This window comes from Vicugna pacos, chromosome 3 (genome assembly GCF_048564905.1).
Source record: "Vicugna pacos chromosome 3, VicPac4, whole genome shotgun sequence".
NCBI classification, from domain to species: domain Eukaryota; kingdom Metazoa; phylum Chordata; class Mammalia; order Artiodactyla; family Camelidae; genus Vicugna; species Vicugna pacos.
The window spans coordinates 1,077,525-1,097,423 of NC_132989.1; the positions used below are offsets into that span (position 1 = coordinate 1,077,525).

Here is a 19,899-nt window from a genome sequence, read left to right on the forward strand (position 1 = left end):
ATTAAAAACAGTACAGGAAAAAAAAGTGTTGATAAGGATATGAAGAAATTAGAATGTGTGCAATACCAGTTGGAATGCAAAATGGTGTAACCATTGTGAATAATGCTACTGCAATTTTTTAAAACAATAAGCATAGAACCATCATGTGATCCAACAATTGCCTTTCTGAGTATATGTCCAAGATGACTGAAGGCAGAGTCTATCTACCAACAGGTATTTTTATACCCATGTTCCTAGAAGATTTATTCTCAATAGCTAAAAGGTGGACACAACACAAAAGTCCACCAACAAAAATGTAAACACACACACACATTAATATTATATACGTATATTTATACATAAATACATATGAATATCATTCAGTCTTCAAAAGAAAGGAGATTCTGTTACATGCTACAAAAATAGATGAAGCGTGCACAGATTATACTAAGTAAAGTAAGCCAGTCATGATAAGCCATACACCTAATTCCACATACATGGCTTACTCAGGGTGATAAAATTTATAGAGATGAAAATTGAAATGGTGGTTGCTAGGGCCTGGGAGATTACAGGAGCGAAGAGTTAGTGTTTAATGGGTAAAGAGTTTCAGCTGAGTAAGAAAATAACGTATCCTGGTTTGATGTGGGCAATGGCTACACAATATTGTTAATGTACTCAATATCATTGACCTGTACACTTAACAATGGATAAAATGGTAAATCTTATAATACGTATATTTACTACAATGAATAAGTCAAAAATGTAATTTGAATATAACTGAAGTTATTTTATATTTGGAACTCCAAATATGTTGTACAAAACACAGCAGGGTCCTCAACTTACGTAGAGAAATTGATCTTCCAATAAAATGTGGCCTCTGAAAACTTGCAAAAGGAAAAAAAAAAGGAAGAGCAATTTTTTTTATAAATACCTTTGGATTCAACATGATTAGCATGTGAGACTTTCCAATAGTATACAATTTATATTAGTAATTTAATTATTAACAAGTTAATAATGTAATATTTGAAATTGCCAATGAAATTATAATTGTTCCTATCACATATATTTTATATGTCTGTCTATAAAAATGTTTCCATGAGGTAGTGAATATCACACTCTAATGGTGAAAAAAAAATGCCAAATGTAAAAAAAAAAAATGAATGGTACATTATATCTCATATTTGATTCCATGTATCATTACCACCAATGGAAATTTTTCGGGTTTTTATGTTGTATTGTTTCTAGTATTCTGTAATATATTACTTAACAGACCCCCTGCATTGACAGGGAAGCAACCTTGACTATTAAATATCACCCTTGAATTCTTCAAGGTCTAATGTGAAGAGGGAATTTTTTTTCTTAGGTTAAAATAAAATTCAAATAGCTTATTTTCCCATTTTATTTTGTTTTTATCCACTGGAAGAACAATATAAAATCCATTTTAATTTCAAAACATTTTGAATCTCTTTGATTTTTAAAATTTATTTTAAAATATTGCAACACAGGCATCAGCATTAATTACACTGTAAAATAGAGGGACGAGCAAGCAGAAAATAATTGATTTTTTTTTTTACAAGAATAAACAAAACTTGACTCTGGACAATGTCCTAAATAAAAGAGAAAGTAAAAGGTGAAAACTTTTATTGCCATCTTGGCACCTGGAATATCTCAGGATATGCTCCAGGATTAAATTGAATTTAATCTTGACCACTATCTCTTGACCTTGACACTGCTGACATTTTATAGATCATGAAAACTGAGATTCAGAGACTTAAAGTGATTTTACCTTAAAATATATATTGGGGAGGTGGATTCCCAGATTTATGTACCTCTCTGTCTAGTCTGTCTATCTGTCTATTTATCTATCCATTTGCCTAAATGTATCTCCTATCTGCCCTCCCTTATACCTCAAATATTAAATATTTTGAGATAATGAATCTGAAATAAGAGTGGGCTGCTTTTTATTCACAAACAAACAAAAAAGAACTGAAAAGGAAGAAAGAAAAAAAGAAATGGAAGTTACAAAATAGAAATTATATGAATGTGGCAGAAGGTCAAGAGTATATGTGAAAAGTTTCTTAAAACACATACAAAGTTATTTCAGTGTTTATAGTTAACTCATTTTGACATATTCTATTTACTAATATATACACACACACATTAAATTACAAAAATGGTCTCTCAAAGCCGCTGCATGAAATCCAATTCATGTTTTACTCCCAGTACAAAATTGTCCCTACCTAGGAGAATTCACTTGCAAAGAAACAACCATTATCCACCGTCCAATTCAGATTATAGGTATATGTATTCTATATGATAAACAAAACCATCCAAATGCTGCCCAAATTTCAAAATGAATTACATATGACCATTTCTTGAAATCAATATGCATCAATTTCATTGCAGATTTTTTCTTCCTATGTTATATTTAGAGTTGAAAATAAAATACTGGAAAAAGCCTCATTTTAGTGATTCATGTGTTTTATAGAGCATAAAGGTTTTAAAACTAGGGTTTAATTCTTATAAAGATAAAAAACTGAATCACAGATATATGCAGTGAATTATTCAAGGGCTGTTGGAAAACACAGAAGAGTGTCCTCTAGAGACTAGATAATGCAGACTTTTCCACTGAAGTATATTTTTATACCTTACTCTCTCCTCACTTTTCATCAAAACTCATCTCAAGGATCATTCTTGATTACAAAAGAAAGCTGGTGTGATTATATACAGAGATGCAGCAAGGTGTAGATTCACATAAGAAGCGTCTGTAAATTGGCTTTGCTGAGAATGTTATAAGAAATCTGGAAAGTGTCTAAAGCACAAAACCCTCTCCACCAGAGGATCACCTCCTCCATTCTTAAGATCCTTAAAATACCCTAATGTTCTTGACCTTCCCCAGCCTGACTTGCCTCATTCACATGTAGGGCTGGGAAATCAGTAAACCTGGTTACCAGGTCAATTTTAAATGCATTAGTTATACAAAGTCTATTGTGGTTCTGCAAAATGGACTGATCATACATCAGTCTCAACGTCTGTATTGAGTTACTTTTCATTGCCATCATTTATCTAGAATTGACAGCACTGCAACATGGCTTTTATAGAATCAGAATCACGTTACCCAGGACGGTGTCCTCTGGAGTCTAGAAAAGCCTTGTTCTCCATGGTACCCTTACCTGGAGACCTACCCACGGCTATTCCTTCAAGCGTTTCCACAGCAGGATCAACTAAAGAAGGGGCAAAGAGTACAGAATAATTTGTAATCGTTTATTCATAGTATTTAATAATCAAGTGATGGGTATTGTTAATTTTTGAACCCATAAAGTTTGAGATCCATATTGTTTACAATATAAAGAGATCTAGAATACACAGTGAGTATTTGTGTATGTATGTTTTGTGTGTTATAATTCATATCATTCCATGAAATTGTCCAATGATGAATCAGCATTAATAAGCAGGCAATTAGGTAGACAGGTATTTTTAAAGACAGAAACTGATTGTAAGTTTGCGTCCTTCAAATTTTGCTTTGCAATGAGAATGCTTTCAGTCTGCTTTATTACGCAACCACGTCAGAGAGCGTTGAAGTTGCAAACTAGATATAATTCTAGCTCACCTACGTATAAAGAATTTAAGTTTAGAGCATTTAACTATCTTAATCTATATCTTTTATGTGGAATAGGCACAAAGAAATACTGGAATATTTTAACTGTCCATTAGATAAAACTTGCCATCACCATCGTTTACATTTATCTCACTTGTCACTACAACTGCTTGATGATACAATTTCAAATTGTTTTCGTATATGTGATACGCACAAAATCTCTACAAGTTTGTTTATTCAGGAATTGTTACTCTTTCACTAGAAAATTATTGATGTGTACAGGAAATTTTAAAAAACACATAAATAAAATGCAAAAGTTAAAAGCATAAGCCACTTCAATGTCACGCAGTTTGTGTTTAATAACCAAAAAATGAATAACTAGAACAAAACATATTATTTGTTACCTGGATTATTTTTAGAAGTTATCCTTTAAATTATATATATTATGTATAATTATCCATAGATAGTAATATTAGCCATTAATATATATTACATTACTTTAACCATTTTATATTTTCATATAAAATCCAGAGAAGCAATTTCTAGGTTTTGATTAGAAACTCTGAACTCATGTGAGGTAAAAGAACAAGTAAGAATCAGTATTCAGATTGCAATGGGTGCCAAGTAATCACTCTTCATTTTATAAAAGCTATTATAATAAGTAGAAAATAAAGTAGATTGTCCTTCACAATCTTTATTGAGGATTGTGATTCTTAAGTGTTAAGTTATTTAAGTATCACTTGAGCACATCCAAAGCATCTTCCAAGACCCGCATCTCACCTTGCATTCAGAAAGCACAGTTACGAATCAGCTCCAAAACCGCCATCTGTTGTCCATTTCATATTCTTTAATTTTTCCTGAACAACATTGTAAAAAGTTCAGCCACTCACTCAACATCAAACGTCATTTGAAAGCTTTTTCCTTAACCTAACCAACTCTTACATACAATGCGTCACTCATTTCCCAAACTGGTTACCTTCAGTCTTGAATGATTTCCATACAAACAGTAACCCACACTGCCCAAAGGTTAATACCACAGAATTAGCACCTATGTGATTACACAGCATGCTTGCATGAAAACATCTCAACTCCTAAGGAATATAAATTGTGTTATTGGTCCTGTTTTAAAGCATTCTCCACTTGGCTGCAATTAATCCCATCTCCAGAGAATACATCACGAGCTGTGGATACAATGCATCCACAGTTCATTAATGACTATTACTCTTCCTTCAACTTCCTTTTTGTTTTTTTTTTTCCCTATAAATATCTTAGTTCAATTTTGGCCAAGTAAATTCTTATACTTGACATTCTCTTAAAATTCATGTAAACTTTTATTATATACTTTCCATAGAATACCATGATTAGTCTCAATTATATTTCAGAATACGGTATACTTTAGGGTAAGCCCATGTATTACTCATTGTACGTCCAGAACAGTAATTCAAAGACAGAATCAAGAGTTGCCTTTATTATCAATGTTAGTGTTTTCCTGTGATTTTTCAATCAATCATTTAAAATCAGATCAATTCTCAGAATTGTATGATAACACATTTTAAGTTTAAAAAGAGCTTCATATCTTTTAAAAAAAGTGTGACTAAGTGAGCAGCCCATCTATTTTTAAGGACACATAATTTAGTATAAAGTATTTGTATCTTTTGTTTATGCCAAGCTCAGCCAATTAAAATTTTCTCTTTGGAGTTCTCTGGCTAATGAGATGCCTAGATGTATTTATTGCTTATTATATAAAAATGTAGTTAATTCTACATAAACTTCTCTTACCTACTTGCTCAAGAGTCCCTCCTCTTTTGTGGTGAATAAAAATAATACAATTAGTATTAGCACCTTTTATTATTTCTGTACTTTCACAAACTCTCTGGCTTGATTAGCTGACAGCAGTCCAACCATCATCATATAAATGAAGTTGTTTTCTGAGTAAACGTCTTTGAAAGTTATCCAAGCAAATGTACATAGATTAATCTTTCATTTCTGCAATTGACATTTTAAACATCTCCATGGAAACTCAAGAGCAATCATGATTCTAGGATTCTAGACCTTCTTTACTGGGAGATTTAGCCTAATGCTTTTTTTTTTGGATTCACATAGAAATTTCCACTGAGACTTGGAATGTAGGTAAAGTCACTACTAGGCTGTGATGGCCGTGTGCCAAGTTGGGGAAGGTCTCTGAGAACTTCTTTAGGTGTTTTCACAAGTGCATTTAGGGTCAATACAGTAGTGAAGAAAACAAACATCTTTATACAGACTTTTCCAGTATTATTATGTCCCTGAACTTTATTTAAACACAAATTTTCAATATCATAGTTCAGTAATTGTACAGTAATATGTCTGTACAGTAATGATATATGCATGAATTTGGCTCCCAGTTTTGAATGCATTAACCAAACATTTAATACATTAAATGGAATGTGGTTAGTTTAATAAAAACATAAAAGCAGAAATTCTTAACATGTCACACTTATGGAAGTTTTCTTTCATTGATTTTAGGTATTATATATTTTCAGTTATATTTCCATTCTGTTGGAAATATTCACTAAACTACAAAACAACTTTCACTTGTTAAGCTTGTAAAAATGATCATCATACTTTGGTGGAATGATGTTTAGAAAATATTCAACATCACTTCTCAGCCTATTGGCTAAGATCAAGTGTAGAAAATATTCAACAATGTACTTTTATTGCAGATCATACCTTAAATATTCTTATATTTCTCATAGTTTTATAAGTGAATTAACTACACCTTTCATTTGGAAAAGGGAAATACTGAGCCAATTAAATTTTAAAATATGTTTAAAAAATGATTTTAAACATGTTTGATTTCTGAATTACAGTGTGTCTCAGTGAAAACGTCTTTAATTTAGAGTTCTCCGGGCTTCATGGAGTTAGATGTCTATTTCTCTCCCCAGATTTGGGAAGGATCTTTTTATCATTATTACTTTAAATATGCTTTCTGTCCTCTTTCTCTTATATTCTATTATATCATATTATAGGAGCCTATAATTTGATTCTGATGCTATAAATAGCACCCTGAAGGGAACAGTGGTACCTTCACAAGACTCGTTTCAGGATCATATTGGCCAGTCCTCATGACGGAAGAGTCTTCAGACATAATTCACCTAATTTCTCAAGATTTTATAGGTCTTTCAATTATTTTTAGTATGATCAGTTTAAAATGGATTGACTTTGTCTCTTCCTAGTTAAGAACCCTAGCTGATCATATTAGGTTCCAAATCCCATTTTGAGTCAGTAGGAAAATCTTGCTACAAAATACTCTAGTAAAGAGAAGGTGAGAACCTGGAGTGAGTCAGTCATTACAGCCATTGAGAGGGATCTTGAAAATGTTCACTTAGAAAACATCAGACTTTTTATGATACATTGGTTTGTTGCAATGAAAGAACAAAAAGTTTATATTAGCTTGAAATTGTCATACTGACTCATCATTTTTGTGAGCTGAATCTACATGTCCCCCACAACATTTGAAGTGCTTAGTAATTATTTGGTCATTGGTGTTAAGCAGCAACTGTCTTTTTTGCCCTTTAAATATTTTTGTTTTAAGAAATATCTTTTTAGATTTCTCCAAATTTTAAAGTAATATAATTAAGTGAGACGAGGGAAATTGTTGAACAGCAAACAACTGTTACATTTTTCCAGATTGCTATGATATTTTCATCGGTTCCTTGTGATGAAAAAAAAAATTCCACATTAAATTTGGCGAGAAGCAAGTTATAAACAATTGGCGTTCTATGAGCTAAGCTTTTAATCACTTAGTGCCCTGGTAAACACTAAATGCTTCATTGACATGAGTAGAAAAATATCCAAATTCATATCACCACTTCAGAAGTCTCTCACTGTCACTGGACTGCAAATCTGTACAGTTATTATGGAAAACAACATAACGTTTCCTCAAAACAAAAAAAATTGAACTACCATATGATCAAATTATCTCACTTCTGGGTATATATCTAAATAAAATGAAATCACTATGACAAAGAGATATATACACTCTCCTGTTAATTCCACATTATTCACAATAGCCAAAACACGAAAAGAGCCTAAATGTCTATCAGTGGATGAATGGATAGAGAGAATGTGGTAAATACACACACAATGGGGGTACCATTCAGCCTCAGAAAAGAAGGAAATTGTGTCACTCTGACAACATGCATGAACCTGGAGGACGTAAGGCTTAGGTATATACACCGGACACACAAAGACACATATTGCATGATGTCACTTACATGTGGAATGTAAAAATGTCAAACTCCTAGAAAGTAGAACGGTGTTTACCAGAGGCTGGGGAATGAGGGGAAATGTACAAACTTTCAGATATGCAGGATGAAAAAGTTTTAAACTTTAATGTGGAATAGAGTGAGTATAGCTAATATCACTCTATTATATACTTGAAATTTGCCAAGACAGTAGGTTTTAACTATTCCCATCAAAAAAAGGAACAATGTAAGGTAAAGGAAATGTTAATTGTTCTGATTATGGTGATGATTGTGGGAGCCCATGATTGGGTTAACAAATTGTAACAGATCCCAGCTGCTTATCTCCTTAAAGAAGATGTGCTTAGTAACTGCCTTGAGGTTTTAGCAATGACCTAGGACCCTGGCTATAAATGCTGGGCATGCCTGGTGTTAGTCTTCTATCCCCAACAGAGCCTTGGGCTGGAATGGTAAACAACTCATAGAAAGCTGCAGACTCAGAGGTGAGAAGGCTGGTTAGCCAGTGACAGGTAAGACCCCTGAGGGGGCTACCTGAGACAGGCACAGCCGCCTGAGTCCAAGAAAGTCTTGTCAAGCAGCTGATTCTCATAATGCTGGAATTGTTCAGGATATTCTTATCAAATACTGTATTCACCCTTTTAGCTAAGGATGTACACTGAAGTCCACCCTCATCTGAGGTTTCACTTCCTAAGGTTTTAGTTACCAAAGATCAACCATGGTCTGAAAATATTCAATGGAAAGTTCTGAAAGTAAACACTTCATAAGAAGTTTTACATTGTGAGACCACATTCACATAGCGTTTCTACAGTATAGTGTGATAATTGTTCTATTTCTTTGTTAATTATTGTTGATGTCTTACTGTGCCTAATTTATAAATTATATTTCATCATAGATAAGATAAGTAGGAAAAAAACATTACATGTAGGATTTAGTACTATCTGTGGCGTCAGGCATCCAGTGGGGGTCTGGGAACATAGTCCCTGTGGACAAGGGGGGGCTACTCTCCCTTGATTTTACCACAACTAGTGTATATATGCACATATATGTATATATATATTTATCACTTGACTAACAAAGATTTCAAAACAAAGCACTCAATACATAATGGATATTTTAAGCAAAGGTTGTAAATTTTTCTTGATTTGGAAACTTCCAGGAGAGGACAGAATGATAGATGTGGTATTGATGGTTTGTAATGTTATGTAATTAAGCATTTTGTTGCCCTAAATTCTTCTCCAATTAACCTGAGGTGGGGGCAGGGACAGAAATTGCTTGTACTTAGCAAACTGTTGCTGGAACCTCTCTACATCATTTCTTCCATGCAGAGGTGCCACTCTTTGCTTTGGACATCACAATAAAGAAAGATACAGGGATGCTGGCTGTGACAAGGATGGAATTAAGGTATGGACATTCTTACACACAGTAGTTGCTTATTTTGTTGTGCAAGAAAACATGGATTTGAGCATTTCAAAATTAAGTCATTTCTATATTTAGAACCCATGTTAATAAAAATTAAATGGTACTTATTAAATATCTTTTAATAAATGTTATCCTTATGACATTAATATTTAATTAAATACTATTTAATGAATATAATATATTAATAGTTATAAATAATATGCACTGAGTAAATATTATTTATTTAATAATAGTAATCGTACATTTAATTTTTTCCTATTACATTGAGATATAACTGACATAACATTGTATTAATTTTAGGTGTAAAACATAACATTTTGATATATATATATATATTGCAAAAAGATGTCCACAATAAGGTTAGATAGTACCCACCACCACACATAGGTACAATTTTCTTTCTTCTGATGAGACCTTTTAAAATCTGCTCTGTTAACAACTTTCCAATATACAATATAACCTTGTTAACTATAGTCACCATGCCGTTCACTCTATACCCAGGACTTATTTATCTCATAACTTCAAGTTTGTGCCTTTTGCTCACCTTCATCCTTTGCGCCTATGAATTTTTATAAAATTTTGATAAGTTATTGTAAGCTTTAAAATATCATTTAACAGTTTCATACAAATACAGAAAGTATATAGATTTCCCTCTCTCTCCGTATATATATAATATATATATATATATATATATATATAATGTGATTTGTAAAAGATAATTTTTACAAATTCATACAAATTTAGCAGGAGAATAATGGAAGCATGTGTCACCTTTTACTTTCTTTAAGTGGCTCTAGTGATTATAATTAACAACATAGAGGGATAGATACAATTTTAGATATATGTAATTATAAAACAAAAATCTGGGACAACTTTACTATTTTCAGGGTTTTGGAAACATCCATTTCTTTCCACACTTGATGAGATTAAAAAAATTTTAATTTTTTTCCCCAAATATATGAATAACAGATACCTCCAAATATTTAATATAAAAACACATACTTCAAGCATTTTCCCTATAATTTCTTATGGAAAATTTTACTTTTGAGTATATTTTTCATTGCCTCTAAAACATCTCTATTTCTGATGCTGTAGATAATTGGGTTGAAAGAGGGTGTGAGGATGGTATAGAATATTGCTAGGAACTTATCCTGGCCTGGACTGTGGTACTTTTTAGGTCTCATATACGTGAAAATAAATGGCCCGTAGTACATTATGACCACGATCATATGGAAGAAACAGGTAGGAAATGACTTTTTCCGTGCCTCCAATGATTGCATTTGGAAGACAGTAAGGAAGATTTGGACATAAGAGGCAGAGATAAGAGAGAACGGAACAAGAAGGAAGATGATGCCACTCACATAAACTCCTCGTTCATAGCGTGTCGTGTCCACACAGGACAAAACCAACATGGCAGGGACTTCGCAGAAAAAGTGATCGATGGTTCTTGAGGAACAGAAGGGAAAGTGGAGTGTGAAAGCCGTGTGGACTGTGGAGTTGACTGCCCCAACAAGCCAGGACCCTCCAGCCATGAGGACGCTGACGTTGTCGTTCATAAGAATGGGATAGCGCAGCGGGTGACAGATGGCTACGTAGCGGTCATAGGACATCGCCGCCAGGAGGAGGCACTCACCACCCAAGAGGGTGAGGGATAGGAATATTTAGAAGCCACAACCTGCAAATGAAATAATTCTGCTTCCTGCCAGAAAGTTGATGATCATTTTGGGAACAATGTTGCTGGTATGCAGGATATCCATAAAAGAGAGATGGCCGAGCAGGAAATACATCGGAGTGTGAAGCTGAGATTCCCTGCAGATAAGGAGAATCATGACTGCATTTTCTGTTACAGTCATAATAAAAATGATGAAAATCAAGGAGAAGAAGATCAGACTTGTTTGGGAAGAAGAGAAGAGTCCCAAAAGAATAAAGTCACTGCTGAAAGTCTGATTCTCATGTTCCATAATGAGTTCTTCCTCTGACCTAAAAATAAATAAATGAGTAAATGAATCAACAAATGAACAAGAGGTAAATTGAAAAGGGAGAAAAATTAGCATAAATCTCAAACTCCTTTACATTTCATTGCAATTAAACCACCATATTTCTATTTTGCAATCTTTTGCAAATAAAACCAAGACTCTCAGCCAGCTTTTGAAGTGGGCATGTTTTACAAGATGGACATTTACTTGTTGAATCAACTAATACTTTTCTTTGTTATGAAATAAACAAACCCCTTAATTCTATGTTTAATGCCTTGGAATGTTAACAGTGTTTTGCCATAATTATAAGGATTTTAAAAGATCAGCATAGGAATGAGTTTTGAAGATGTTTGCATGTATAAATAGTTCTGGCTCTTTTGAATGCTTTGACCTACAGCTCAGTAGAATTTAAGATTGTGGTGTCTCCCATGAACTGGTTGATTATAAATTACCCTCTAAAATCAATGAATATTACTGACAACTCTAATTTAATATACCTGTATCTAAAATTGTTTACTTTTTCCCACTGTCTAGAATCATTTTGTCCTTCAGGTTTTTTTTTTTCCACTAATGATTTGCTTTGATAGAATCATCTTAATTCAAAGCTTAATATGTCACTTTAGTGCTAAGAAGAGTGGACAGTGTCTATTCACATTGAATCCCCATTGCTACACAGAGCCCCTGGCCCACTGTATGTTCTCAAATGCTTATTAAAGAAATTACTGACTTATGCTTCTGTGGCTTCTGATATTAATGATTTTTCAATGAGGCCTCAATTATATTTACCTTTTTAGAGAGTTTGTGTTGTCTCCACAAGAATGTGTATCTATTCCTTTGTCTTCAGATAGTGGATGCACTCCATAATATATCCCCTAACTCATTGATCATCTTACTTTTGTCACATTTCCCACACCCTGCCCCAACACCCGTGAGGCATCTACAATTTTTACAACCACCTATTATAACTCTTAGCTTAACCAGTCAATCAGGCATCTGGAAAATCCTCCCATGGTACTGGAAAGATAGACAAAATTTTATTATGACATCTAAGATCTTGAATGAAAGTTGTTCTAGAAGCCTAAGCGCAACAATCCAGTTGCCAGCTTCCTTCTTCTAAGTTAAACAGTTGAGAAAACTCATGTCACATTTCACATAGCCTCTTCCACATACGTACAACTCTTACCCAAGGTAAGATACTTCTCTCTTCATCTAGCACCAAATATTCCTTGTTTAATAAAGCTAAATTTCAGAAAAGAGATGCAGCATGTACTTTGCATTGCTATATCTTCTAGAAGCTTGGAAGCTAATCATAGAAAATGCTGTAATTTTTAGATATTATTTTAGATATAAACACAGTCATATTTCAATTCTTCCTCACAGGATAGATACTTTTGTATTCTTTACTCAGTGAATACTTTATTTATTTATTTATTTATTTATTTATACACTATTATAATACTTATAATATTCTTATCACTTTGCATTTATCAAGATTCTCAAAATATATGTATCCATTAAGTTTGGCTTCACTAGAATCAAACTACTTTTTTCATTTTTTGACCACATTTCTCTGTAATATAAATCAAGCACATAGAATTTGTCTAGAGGTCAATTATTCACAAATCTTGTTACAATTTAGATTTAACTAGAGGCCAGTTATTCACTGATTTTGTTAAGGCTACACGTTTATAAGTTAAACAATTGTTTCTATGCTTCTATGTTTTGCCTTTGCATTAAAGTTTTGACTGTAAAGGCAAACAAAAGAGAAAACATGAAATCCTTTCTTTCTGAAAATAAATTTATTTTGAAAGGTGTTTGACATGGAAATCCTTGGCAATGTTTTGTATTTGATACCTTATGACACTACCATTTTTATTTTTTGAGCTTTTCTGTAAACTTATAATATCAGGGACCCACTTGACATAATAATTATAAGCTCTGTTATGAAGCTTCAAATATCAGACTTGCTTGGTGTACAACTGACTCAAAATAACAGGTTGTTACTAATAATTCAATTAACTACAATGGAGTTTCATGAAAGATGCAATTGTCAGACATTGAATTGCCTTAAACACGAAGGGAATAAAATCATTACTCATGTTTAAGAAGTTGACGTGGAATATGGGTTCAATAAATGTATGATAAATATTAGCTAGCCTGGTGGTCAGTGTGCTATTGACTCAAATAATTATATTACCAAAGTAGAAATATAAGCTAAAATTTCCCCAATGCTTTGAAGAGATAAGCAAGAAAATACAATTCAACTACATATCTTTAGAATATTTAATTTTATGTCTCATCGTAATACAGAACACTAATCAGAAATGACATCATACCTGAAATGAATGTCTATTAAATCAGGATGATGGTGTTACCCTTCTCATAGGGTTGTTTTGAAGATTAAATAAGTCACATTAAACAATGTGTTAAATAACACACTCACATATATACGTGCACATACACACACACACACACACACACACACAGAACAAAGCCTGGTACATAGTAAATACCCAAAAACAATGATTATTATTGTTTCTATAATTAGTCTATTCTTATATTATATTATATCTATAATTAATCTATTTCTATATTACTCTATTCTTATCATTACTGTATTATTTCCTTATAATTTCAATATGCACTTAAGCAATTATATTCAAAGTAAAGAGAGAGAGAGAGGGAAAGATCCTGGTTATGAGAGAATATTACCATGTTAATAGAAGTAAATTTCAATAAGGTGAATCAGAAGTTCAAGTTTACTCACTATCTGTGAAAAGTGATCCCAGAGGTTCTCTGGGGGAGAATTCAACTCAACATGTTCAATGAAAATGTGTGGGTTGGCTTTCTCACCTGTTTACACACTAAGAGGTGTATATGAGAAAGTGAAGCAATGCTTCTTGTTCTGAAATCAATCAGCTGAGCTGCTCACAACTTCATTTTATAACAGTCAGTGATGTTTTCATTACACGTATCTTGCCCTTAGACTTTTCAAGGCACTGTATCATGCCTCAAGGAATCACTGCAGGGTGACCATAATTCTGCGTCTCTTTGCTGCCTCTCCATTTGTGACCAGTGTCTCACGGTGACATGAAATTCATCATGTGCAACACTGAAACTCCCAAGTCCCCTGTAGTAATAAATTGCATCACTATGTGTAATGGTCCCAGCCAGCAATCAGAAAATCATCCTGAATTCTCTTTGTGTCTGCCTTTTCCACGTGCAAATCACCATCTCCTACCTATTTAACCCACGTAAATGCCTCTCCTGGGTTCTCCCTTCTCATGGGTTGCATACCACGAGTGGCCGTGGTGGCTCCGAGGCATTCATTCTACTCTTCTCTTCTAATTAAATAGACCAGTATGGATGTAGCAACACCTGCATAATTTCGCGTGCTTTTCAACTCTCCTTGAAGCCAGCAGAGTGTAGCCAATGTAGTAAATTTGAACAATTGAAGAGTCCTGGGCCTGGAGGCACACGCCTTTCTTGTACCTTCATCTTACTAGTTGGAATTTGCATGTGATGATGCGGGGTTCTGCGTTCCTCCTGGAAGAGCTGTACAAGGAACAAAGCCCTGGGATTCAGGAACAGAAAGCTGGGAGTCACCATAGAGTTTACTATTGATCATGACAATGTGGGGGTATTTGTATGAAATAACTCATCATCAAATGCTCCCAAAAATTGATTTTAGAAGGGAAAAATCAGAAGAATAATATTTGTGATAATTCTTTGCCATCTTTAACATTCCTATTAGATCATAAATTTTTGAAGATCATGAATTTAGCATAATTTTGGTATGTTTTATTCAAAATGTTTAACATGTGTTTCATGAGATAGAAACTGGAAGTATTATAATATTATAACGATAATTAAAGTAATTTTCTGCCTCCAACTAGCCCCCACATAAATATAATTTGCCCTATATCAGGTTATTCTTTTTAGAGCAGTTTTAAGAATCCAAATAATTCACTGATTTACATTCCAAGTACATTCCCCAAAAGAGAGAAAAAAAGGAAAAGAAAGAACAGAAAAAAAACTCCCATCTTTAGTTTTCATTTCTAATAAATCTGAAATACTCATTTTATATACAGCATTGTCTTTCTTGCATTTTTGCCCACACCCACATCCTTTCTCCCATGTCTTCCCTACCATTTCTTAGGGCTTTGTGGACTTCCACCCTCTAATATTTTATGTTAAATCCTTCTTCTGTGATTCCCTTGTTCTCTTTAGATCTTTCTTACTTGCTTTTCTTTCCTGCTTGGAACTAGACAGCTCTGTCAGGATATTGTATGTGATCAGTAGCTGCATTGTCAATGTTTAGTTGGACTCTGCACACTGAACATGACCTCAGCATCTCTTCTTCCCTTGGTACCCGAAGTCTCCCAAACCCCACATGTCTCAAACCATTCCACTTTATCAGTATCCCCGTCCCCAAGACAGAACATTCTTGCTGAATCTTTTCACGTCTAACACACTAGCCTCACCAGCACCTCAAGGATACAAGCAACACCCTCCACTATGGTGACTGGCTTTTGCTCACACCATTCAGGAGTCTGCCACGGTATCACTTCCTCCAGAGTGATTGAGAGACGTGGGGTGATGCCAAACTCCATGCATTTGCTTCATTATAGCTAAGGGTTTGCAGGGAGGTGCGGGATGAATGTTTTGGGAGGAGGAAGGACATATGTGGCTTCTGGGAGACAAGAGAGCTGCCCCTTGATAGGGCAACATGGGAAACCGTGTCTCCGTGGGGCAGCCAAAGAAGGAAGCAAAGGAAACATGATGAAATAGTTTGTGTGGAGAAAGGTGTGTTCACTGAGACAGACCAGGATTTCTTCTGGGTACAGCAGAAGAATCCTCTTGTCACAGGGATAAGGGATCTATACCAGCATTGCCTATACAAAGTGAGATTGAACAGTTGATGCAGGGAAAACCAAAAACTGCCTTCTCTGACCGCTTTCCTGTAATTCCTCCTTTTCTTAGCATATTTTATTTCCACTCTTCAGGGCCTGAGAGAACACTGTCTGTTAGAGGATCTGTGCATGGCCTGTCCCTTACGCTAGGTAGATGCTCCAGGACAGGCCACTTGGAGGGGTTTCACTTGCTGCAAAGTTGAGAGTCTCCTGGGTGTTTGGGCATCGATAGAGAAACCCAATTATTCCCCAGACTGCCTATTACATGGAGGCAAACTGAAAACATGGACTTGGTGTACCTAAGTGATTCTGTTTGTTTTCATTTTGAGTAGATTCATGAGTCGATCAAAGGATCAGCCAATAAATTGAGTCTGTAAGTGAACGGAGTGTAAAACATTCAGTCAGTGCACTTCCTTAACACATAATTATTTTGGCAGCTAAAACTCATTGGGCAGTTTTAAATGTCACACAAGATTTCAAGTATCTTCCATTCATTAGCATGTTACAATTATTACTTAATCATCAAGAACTGCATGGGACCCACAGGCATCAAGCAGCATTTCCAAGGCTGTTCAGGTTCATCAAGAATTCAAGTCCTAAAGTTCTGGTCTCCCATTTCACATTGTAAAGTACTGTTTCCTGAAAACTTCTATTTCACCCAACAAAGGGTCTCAATTTGCCGATATCTTGTTCTTTCTTTAGGAAAGACAAAAAACAGCTAGTTCACTTAGGTGTGTGAATTGCAGGGGCAAGGGAATGCCCCAGTCCCACTTTTAAGACTGGCCCTTTCATATACATAAGCTTTTAAAAATCAAACAACTGAATTGAGATCTGCATGAAGGTGGGCCATGGATTTTGCCTCATAAATGCTTCCATGTTTCAAAAATCAGGATGTAAAACAAACAATGTTGCTTGCCACACCAATTCTACAAGGATCCAGGCATTAATCAGTTGCCTGCCAACAGTGTTTCCAGAGGCCAATTCAGGATGGAAAAAACAGGAAGCTTTCCGTGCTTTGGCTATACTGGCCTCTACATACTTAAGATATGTATTCAAGAAAATGAATTTCAGATGACCCTAGATTCTTGCATCTTCCTATACATTGTGTCAAATGAAGGAAAAACAATGCACAGCCTTAAAGTTGAGAATCATATTTCATTTGGCAGACTTCCTGAGGATTTCAAGCCGAGGAGATAGCCCTTCCAATAGCTCTAAGGGACTGCTCCAAAGAGGTAAGGGAGGAGCCAGGATATATGGCAGTTTTTACAACAAAGATCAGGTAGCTGGAACATCCAAAGATTACTATTAAAGAAAACCAGATATCTCAAGATAAGGAATTTAGCACTTTTTTATGTATGGGAAAATGCCAGAGTCTGGGCTCACTGAAATCACTCCTTTGATGCGCACCTAGCTAGCTAGGGCCAGCATCCTGTTCTCGCCCATCCTGAGTCCCTCAGGGCACATGGTTGGGGGTGGCTGAGTGGCTGACTGCTTGATGGCGGGCATCCTGTTTCCATTCTGAGTTCCCTCAGGGCTCACCATCAGGGGTCTACTGCAGCGTGATGGCTGCAACATCCTTTGTTTACTGATATGCGGGCAATATTTTGTACTCACAATAGAAAAACACTCAAATCAGTAACCTGAGATACCTGTTATTTGTAATTAACTGGCATCTTTTAATGCTTTACTACATTTCCCAACCAAAAAAAAAAAAAATCACATATACTGTCACTCCACCTTAGTGGATATTACTTTAGTGGATTAGTTAATAGTACCTTAAAGGGACTATTACAATATTTACTGAAATTATCTGTTGATCAACGTATGACTATGTTTAGAGGAACAAACAAGGCTTAAAATACAGCAAAATGGAATTTAATGGCTAAATTCCATTACAGACTCTGAAACACAGCATTCAGGTATGGACAAATACAGCAACTAGCCTTTCTCCTAAATCTCTAAGTGCCACTTGCAAAATATCCCAGGAACCTGCAAAACTGGTTCTGTCCCATGATCCCTGATATCATCTCCTGTCGATCATTCTCCCTTTTAATTCATGTGAGATGGAGAAAACTATTTTGACTAAACTGCTATTCAAAAATTCAAAAATTTTAAACCACTGTCTTATACTTGACTTTATATTCAAATGCTATATTTTTGGAGAGCACATGCATACACATTTGTAAATATATAGATGTACTAAACAAATACATACAGAACTATTTTCTTTGCAAAACCAATGGCATCTTTAAATGTACCAAAGAACTTGGCTGAAAATTATTGTAAGTATATCTTCATTTACCAGTGGAAGATAAGAAATATGCCATGAACATCCAAACCTTAAATTTGGTAACCTATTTTTTCCTTCAACTTTGGGCAAAGTGTACCTATAAGAAAAAAATTCCTTCAGATTTCAATGGCCTGATTCCACCCATGGAACTGGAATCTTCTGTTATAATGAAAAATTAAAATAAACAAACAAATATACTTACAGTTTCAAGCCCAATGGAGGTGGTGGAAGAGATTTATTATATATATACCCAGTTCAAAGAGAATTAATATTGAAGAGTTAAATAATCACAGAAATGTAAGAAAATAAATAATAATAAAAATAACCCAATATAATTTTATTTAAAAATGCCAAATATTGCTATGAACATCATATATTATCAATAAACAACCAAATTGTCTGTGCCTTAAAGTGTATCTATATTTTTTTTCCAAGTCATAATGAATAATTCACAAGAAAGATACACAAACAGGCAATAAATTAATGCAAAAGTCTGCAGCGTCATTACACATCAGGGAAACACAAATTAAGACCAAATGACTCACCACATGAGGCAAAATGCAACAAAATGCAAAAGCTTGGTAATACCCACAGTTTCTGCCAATTTGAAGCAACTGCTACTCTAGTGCTTTGCTGATGGGACTTTAAAATCTGACACCTACTCTGAAAAACTGATTACTAAAAAGTTAACCATGCATTAACCAAAAAAGTAAACACATAGGTTCCCACACACACCAAAAAATGGTTAATAGCAGTTTTAGTCATAACTGTTCCAGATGGAAAAGAGCCCAGATGTCTATCAACCAAACAGCGCCTAAAGCAACGGGGACACTTGCCAACAAAGAAGCGTGATTCAACAATTAAATAAACAAAAGCAAACTGCTGGTAGAAGTAAAACTGTGGAGAAATCTTCAAAAACATATTAAGCTGAGAGAAAGGCACAAGATACAAGAAAAATGCCTACTGTATGTTTTCACTGATAGGAAATTCTAGGAGAGGTTAAGCCAATGGAGAGATACAAATGGCATCAACGTTTGCCTCTCGGTTGAGGGGTTTTACCGGAAAAGGGCATTTGGGTGTGGTTTGCAAAGGGATTAGTTACAAGAGCATGGACAGTTGAAACTGATTGAAATGCACCCTTCAGATGTGAGTGTTCTGGCGTCTGTAAATTATACCTCAATTTTAAAACTCAACAAACTTTAACATCGTTTGACCACTCTATTTATTCTTTGAACAGATATTTATGCTGAGGTGTGGTGTAGACATATTTTAATAGTGATTTGCAATGAGCAGATTTTTAACAATCCACAGTTTGATTTGTTGATGATGGAAGAGTAAATCATCCCAAAGCGGAAGGTCCACCTGCATCTTGAAGCAAAGCAGAAATAACAGGCAGAGAAATGATGTATATATAACCTCAGTCAGGAAAATCCGCTACATTCACTTCTTACAACTTCGAACTTTGGGGCAAATCAGTGTCATC

The 19,899-nt window shown here is 34.6% G+C and overlaps 1 pseudogene; it reads right to left on the reverse strand.

Moving 5' to 3' along the window:
- Window positions 1-10,253: 10,253 nt before the first annotated feature.
- On the reverse strand, window positions 10,254-11,198 carry LOC102527734 (olfactory receptor 2AJ1-like; annotated as a pseudogene).
- Between the last annotated feature and the right edge of the window lie 8,701 nt (window positions 11,199-19,899).